The sequence below is a fragment of the Gossypium arboreum genome, chromosome 3 (genome assembly GCF_025698485.1).
Source record: "Gossypium arboreum isolate Shixiya-1 chromosome 3, ASM2569848v2, whole genome shotgun sequence".
Classification (NCBI taxonomy): Eukaryota; Viridiplantae; Streptophyta; class Magnoliopsida; order Malvales; family Malvaceae; genus Gossypium; species Gossypium arboreum.
In genome coordinates this window covers 70,796,006-70,803,536 of record NC_069072.1, presented here as the reverse complement: position 1 = coordinate 70,803,536, position 7,531 = coordinate 70,796,006, and the positions used below count along the sequence as shown (strand labels likewise).

The 7,531-nt window shown below is 35.4% G+C and overlaps 1 long non-coding RNA gene across 1 annotated transcript; it reads right to left on the bottom strand.

The window, feature by feature from the left end:
• Positions 1-1,102: 1,102 nt before the first annotated feature.
• On the bottom strand, positions 1,103-6,717 carry LOC128290253 (uncharacterized). Its single transcript, XR_008279928.1, has 3 exons — positions 6,351-6,717; positions 1,865-1,946; positions 1,103-1,175 (listed from the first exon to the last, which is right to left on the bottom strand). It is a non-coding gene; the product is annotated as an uncharacterized LOC128290253 (long non-coding RNA).
• Between the last annotated feature and the right edge of the window lie 814 nt (positions 6,718-7,531).

Below are 7,531 nucleotides of genomic sequence, written 5' to 3'. Positions count from 1 at the left end.
ACAGAGAGGGGAGGAGGAGGTTGTTGTGCCCGACTTCTTCCTTGTATTGTTTCATGATACCACCGATTCATTAATCCGTAAATCATATTTTTAAGTTCTTCCTCTCTCATCAAAGAAATCGGGACATTACCACTTGTTCCCTACTCGTAAGTCTCAGATTCTACTATTAACTTCCTCTTCCCGACTAGCACCATCGGGTCTATCGACATCTTTACAATCTATAACAAAATTAGTAATTAGATCGGATCATTCACATCACACTATCACAGATTTATATGGCATGTATTTTAAACACTTTACACATCAAATTCGTTCCGAGAATCGACTAAACCAGGCTCGATACCAATAAATGTAACGCCCCTTTACCCGAGACCGTCACGAGTCGAGCACGAGGCATTACTAAACTTATTTGAGCACTTAAACAAATTCAAACAATTTATATCACACTTTCCGCACAAGCTGTCCAACTGTGTCATAGTTGCTAAATAATTCATATCTCGAGTTATAAAACTCGAAATCCAAATCTGTAAATTTTCTCTGAATTTATACTCATATATCTACTTACCAATTTTTTTCTAGAATTTTTGGTCAAGCCAATTAGTACAGTTTATTATTTAAAATCTGCCCTGTTTCAGGGTTTGACTACTCTGACCTTTGTGTATTACGAATCAGATATCTCTCTGTACAGAGCTTCAATGACTATGCCGTTTGTCTCTAATAAAACTAGACTCAATAAGGAATCTGTACATATAAATTATGACTTCTAATTATCTTTGTAAAATTTATGGTGAATTTCCAAAGTCAGAACAGGGGATCCAGAAATTGCTCTGGCCCTGTTTCACAAAAATTTAAACATCTCATAAAATATAGCTCATATACCTATTCTGCTTCTTCCATATGAAAATAGACTCATCGAGATTCGATTCCATAATTTATTGATTATTTAATTCCATTTCTACTATTTTTAGTGATTTTTCAAAGTCAAACTACTGCTACTTACCGAAAACTATTTTAGTACAAATATTGTTAACTAGTTTATAACATCTTTACTTCAATTCATTCAAACTCTATACATGCCATATAAATCTTCAAACATAAAACAAAAGCTACCGAATTGATCCGGATAGTGTGCTTTGTTGTGTTGATCCGATCTACCCACTTCACTTCAAGTCAATCTACATAAAAATATTAAACACACACAAGTAAGCTTATTGAAGCTTAGTAAGTTCATAGGTTAAAAGTAATGCTTACCAAACATAATATTTCCAAACAATACCAAAACATTTACTAAAGTTTCCTGCGATTCACAACCATTGTTATAATAATTCACATAGTTGAGCTCAACAAGAATAACTACTCAATCTCTTTCATTTGGATCACTTCTCTTTATTTCTTATAATCAAATTAGGAAACGGCTTACGAAATTGAGTACGTCGTTGCTCAATGCCACGATTCACAACTCAAGATGGTTTTCCTCATTGAAATACCATACCTACATTTTTCAACTCGGTATGGGAAATGCCATACCTACATTTCTTAACTCAAGATGGATTTGATAATACCATCCCTACATTTCACATTTCAAGATGGATAATACCATACCTACATTTCACAACTCAGTATGGATGATACCATACCTACATTTCACACTTTTCCATGGAACAACCATGGTCTTATCCAATCAATTCATCACACGTCCACGATACTAACGCACTCAATCCTGCGTTTTTCCTAATTTGCATTTCCACATTTATTCTTTCATTAACAAAATCTACACAATCCCACAACAAATTCGTATATAATAACACATTATATACTTCAATCATTCACAAATAAACATCTAATTTCAACCATATGAACTTACCCGGCTAATTTGTAGAAGATATTGAAATTTTGGGACTATTCCGCAACTTTTTCTTTTCCTCGTTCTTCTTTGGATTCTTGATCTATAATATAAAATATTTCTACTCATTAGCATTTATTTGATTTCTATTTCACTTCACAATTTATGCTGTTCAAATTTCGAAATTGCACTTTTACCCCAAAATTTACAGCTTTTCACAATTTAGTCCCTACTCAATTCACCCATCAATTGAACTAATTTTTCTCAATTAACACTTTATTTTATCATTATAAACTATTTTAAAACCTTTTATATTCTGAATTTCAACAGCAACCTTCAATTCACAACTTTTTCACAATTAGGTCCTAAATATCATTTCCTATCAAAATCACTTAATAAAACCACCTTAATATGAAATTAGAACTTAAATTTCATAATAATTCATCATAAAATTCCTTATCCATCCAGGGTAACTTCCAATTTCACCCATAAAATCAAAAACTAATGAATTCTACAAGTGGACCTAATTGTAAAAGTCATAAAAACATAAAATTATCAAGAAAAGCAAGAATTAGACTCACATGACGTAAAAATATGAAAAACCAGCTTTCTCCAGACCTTCTATGGCGTTTTGGCTGAGAAATTATGAAGAAAATGTCTAGATTTTTCAATTACATCATTATTTAACTATTAACTTTTATCTATTTCCAATTTTGCCCTTGTTCACATTGTTTTCTTGCTTATTTCATACCCAAACCGTCCAGCCATTAACCTTTGGGTCTAATTGCACTTTAAATCCATCTTTTAAATACTTAAGCTATTTACTCACAATTTAACAAATTTTGTGCTATTTTCAATTTAATCCTTTTCAATTAATTAGCCATCCAAACGTTAAAATTTTCTAACTAAACTTTAATACTAACTCAATGACACTCCATAAATATTTATAGAAATATTTATAGCTCGATTTTCAACTTTGAGGTCTCGATACCTCATTTTTGACCCGCTTGACCTAATAAATTCTTTTAATTCACTAATTTCACCATTTCACAAATTCTTCTAAATTCTTACTTGACTCATAAATATTAAATTACTATCTTGTTCAATCTTATTTGTCGAATTTAGTGATCTCAAATCACCATTTCCGACACCACTGAAAATTAGGCGTTATAACTCTCCCCTTTAAAAATTTCGTCCTCGAAATTTGTTACCCAAAATAGATTCTGATCATCGTGATCTTATTGACTCCTCTGTTTCCCAGTTGCCTCCTCCATACCATGTCGATGCCATAATACTTTAACCAATGGTACTCTTTTGTTCCGCAATTCCTTAACTTCACGAGCCAAAATCTTCACCGGTTCTTCCGAATAAGTCATATCTGGTTGAAGCTCAATTTCGATATGGGAATTACGTGTGAAGGATCCGACCTATACCGCCTTAGCATAGACACATGAAACACATTATGAATCTTCTCAAGTTCGGAGGTAAAGCCAAACGATAAGCCACAGGACCAACCCTTTCCACAATTTCATATGGCCCTATGAATCTCGGACTTAATTTTCCCTTTTACCAAATCGTAACACCCTTTTCCATGGTGAAACTTTTAAAATACTCGATCACCCATCGCATATTCTATGTCTCTTCGTTTTAAATCCGCATATGACTTCTCGACGATCCGAGCGCTTTTTAGACTATCTCGAATAATCCGGACTTTCTCTTCGGTTTCTCGAATCAAATCAACCCCAACTATTTTTGATTCACTCAATTCAGACCAACACAATGGAGTCTTGCATTTTCTACCATAAAGAGCCTCAAATGGTGTCATTTTTATACTAGATGATAGCTATTGTTGTAAGCAAACTCACCAACAAGAAATACCTTTCCCAACTGTCACCAAACTCGAGTATACAACATCTTAACATATCTTCTAAAATTTGAATCACTCGCTCTGACTGTCCATCTGTTTGAGGATGAAATGCTGTACTAAAATTCAATCTGGTGCCTAAGGCTTCTTGCAATTTATTCCAAAATCTTGAAGTAAACCTCGGATCCCGATCTGAAATGATAGATATTGGAACTCCATGTAGTCTCACAATCTCTGACACATACAATTCTGCTAAGTTATTAAGTGAAAAATCTATTCTGACTGGAATAAAGTGTGCTGACTTTGTCAATCTATCAACAATCACCCATATCGAATCTTTCTTTCTCGGAGTCACAGGCAATCCTGACACAAAATCCATTGAAATATGCTCCCACTTCCATTCAGGAATCATAATGGGTTGTAATAAACCCGTTGGCACTTGATGTTCTGCTTTAACTTGTCGGCAAATCAAACATTTTGCAATAAATTCGAAATTTCTCTTTTCATACCAGCCACCAATATGTCTTTTTCAGATCACCATACATTTTTGTACTACCCGGATAAATAGAATACATACTATTATGTGCTTCGAAAGAATATCATTCTTTAAATCGAATTATTGGGAACACAAATCCTATTATGATAGCGCAATATACCTTCATCATCAATATCGAACTCAAATCTAAATTATCCCGAACCATTTGTCGTTTCAAAGACCAATTTTGGATCTTCATTCTGCAGCTTCGAATTTGTTGAAGAAACATTGGTTTTACCTTCAATTCTACTAATACAACACCTTCTTCATTAAGAGCCAAATGAGCATTCATTGCTGGAAGCAAACAAGGATGACTTTCGACTCAAAGGCATCAAGAACTACATTAGCTTTCCTCGGATGATAGTCAATAACCAAATCATAGTCTTTCAAAGAACTCTAACCACCGCCTCTCGTCTTAAGTTCGGTTCCTTCGAGTCATTAAGTATTTCAAACTTTTGTGATCCGTATACATATAACACTTCTCACCATATAAATAGTGTCTCCAAATTTTTAAGGCAAAAACAATTGCAGCTAACTCAAGATCATGTGTAGGGTAATTCTTTTCATGTGGTTTTAATTGCCGTGAAGCATAAGCCACTACCTTTCCCGATCGCATTAACACACAACCCAAACCACTTAAAGATGCATCATCAGTACACAACATACGGTATACCGATTCGGTTGAGTTAAGACCGAGCTTCATTAACATTTTCTTTAATCGATCAAAGCTCACGACATTCATCGACCACATAAACTCAACATTCTTCCGTAATAAACGAGTCATTGGTGAAGCAATCATGGAAAAATTCTTTACAAAACGGCGATAGTATCCCGCTAATCCCGAAAACTTCGCACTTCGCTTACATTCTTCGTGTTTTCCAATTCACCACCGCCAAACTTTACTTGGATCCACACGAATTCCTTCACCGATATAATATGACCCGTAAATCCAACCTTATGAAGCCAAAACTCACATTTACTAAATTTCGCATATAACTGTTTTTCTCTCAAAGTCAGTAGTACAATTCTCAAGTCTTTGTGCATGTTCGGATTCGTCTTTGAATAGACCAATATGTCATCAATAAATACCACCACAAATCTATCCAAATAAGACTGAAAAATTCGATTCATTAAATCCATAAATGCAGCAGGGCATTCGTTAAACCAAAAGGCATTACCAAAAATTCGTAGTGACCATACCGAGTTCGAAAAGCGCCTTTGGCACATCACACTCTTTAACCTTCAGGTGATAATACCCAGATCTAAGGTCTATTTTAAGAACAACTGCAGACCTTTCAGTTGATCAAACAAATCATCGATACGAGGTAATGGATATTTATTTTAATTGTTACCTTATTCAACCGCTCGTAATCAATACACAATCGCAACAAACCATCTTTCTTTTTCACAAATAAGACAGTGCCCCCAAAGTGATGTACTCGGTCCGATGAACCCTTTATCCAATAACTCTTGCAACTGTGTCTTCAACTCTTTAACTCACCGGTGCCATTCTATACGGTGTTATTGATATTGAGTGCATGCTTAATTACATCAATTGTGAATTCAACCTCACGATCCGGGGTAAACCGGTAATTCCTCAGAAACACATCAAGAAACTCATTAACAATCGACAATTGTTCCATCTTCAATTCGAACCCCGAGTATCAAGAATATAAGCTAAAATGCTTCATTACCTTTCCGAATCAATTTCCGAAAGTAGAAGGTGAAATAATTCGACATCATTCTTTTATCCCCAAACTCACCAAACTATTTCCCGTCTCGACATTTTAAATCAATCCGTTTTTCTCTACAATTCACCATGGCATCGTGTTCAATCAACCAATCCATTCCAAGAATAACATCAAATTCTCGGAAAGGTAACAACATTAAATCAGCAGAGAATTCACACCTTGTATTTTCAAAGGACAATTCCGACATATTAAATTAACCAACACACTTTGCCCTAGTGGATTAGTGACTTGCAATTCAAGGTCGATGGACTCAATACCATTTTCTTTTCTCGACACTAATGCAAAGGTAAATATATGAATGTGTAGATCCGAGATCAATTAAAGCATACACAGAATCATCAAAAAGATAGAAATTACCAGCTATCACATCTGGAGCAGAAGCTTCTTCCCTTGCCCGGATAGCGTATGTACGTGCTGGTACTCTTGTCTCTGATCGAGCTGCAGTATCTCTCGTTCCCGAATGAACAGTCCCAGCAGCACTACTTTGACCCGAACGTTTACCTTTCTGAGGAGTATTTGCTTGCTTCTCCCCTTGTTCTCTATCTTCTTTTAATAATTGAGGACAGTCCCGAATAAAATGATCAGTTCCACCACATTTATAGCAAGCTCCGGCTCTTCCCCAACACTCACCAATATGAAATCTACCACAATTTTTACATCTAAGTCTCGGAATATTTTGCACACTACTAACACTAGCTGCTGGTTTCTTAGTTACTCCGACATCTTGTTGAGTAGTTTTACTTTTATTCGATCGTTCCGGGATTGTAACAGGTCGACCAGAATCATCTCTGAACTTTTTGGCCGGAAAAGTCGAAGTTGGTCTAGAGAAACTTCTTTTGTATACCTCTTTACCTCTTCTTTCTCTTTGCATCTTTCATTATACACTTCTTCCATCTTTTGAGCTCGATCGACAGAATCACAAATTCTCGAATCTCTGTACCTCCAATCATCATTTTGATTTCATCATTAAGCCCTTCTTCAAATCTAATGCACATTTCTTCCTCTGTTGCATACAACATCCCGAGCATATCTCTTGAGATACACAAATTCTCTTTCATATTCGCCACTTTGTTTTATTCCCTTGTCGAATATCAAGAAATTCTCTTCTTCTTATCTAAATATCTCTTTCCCACATACTTCTTCTTAAATTCGCTTTTGGAAGAATTCCTGTAAGTTTATCTGCAGTACCATCGCCTCAATGGTTTCCCACCAATTATACGCTTCTTCTTTCAATAGCGAAACGCACATCCCAAATAGTCCTCCGAGAACACATCATCTGCTTAAAAACTCTCTCCAAACTCTTTAACCAATACTCTGCTTTAACCGGATCATCGTCCGATCTCCCTCGAAATTCTTCAGCTCCAAACTTTCTGAGTTTTTCAATTGGTGTTCTTTTGCTAGATTCATCTATTAAAGGAGGAGCAACCGGGGTTGTAACTGGTGGTACAGAGGGGAGGAGGAGGTTGTTGTGCCTGACTTCTTCCTTGTATTGTTTCATGATACCACCGATTCATTAATCCAGTAAATCATATTTTTAA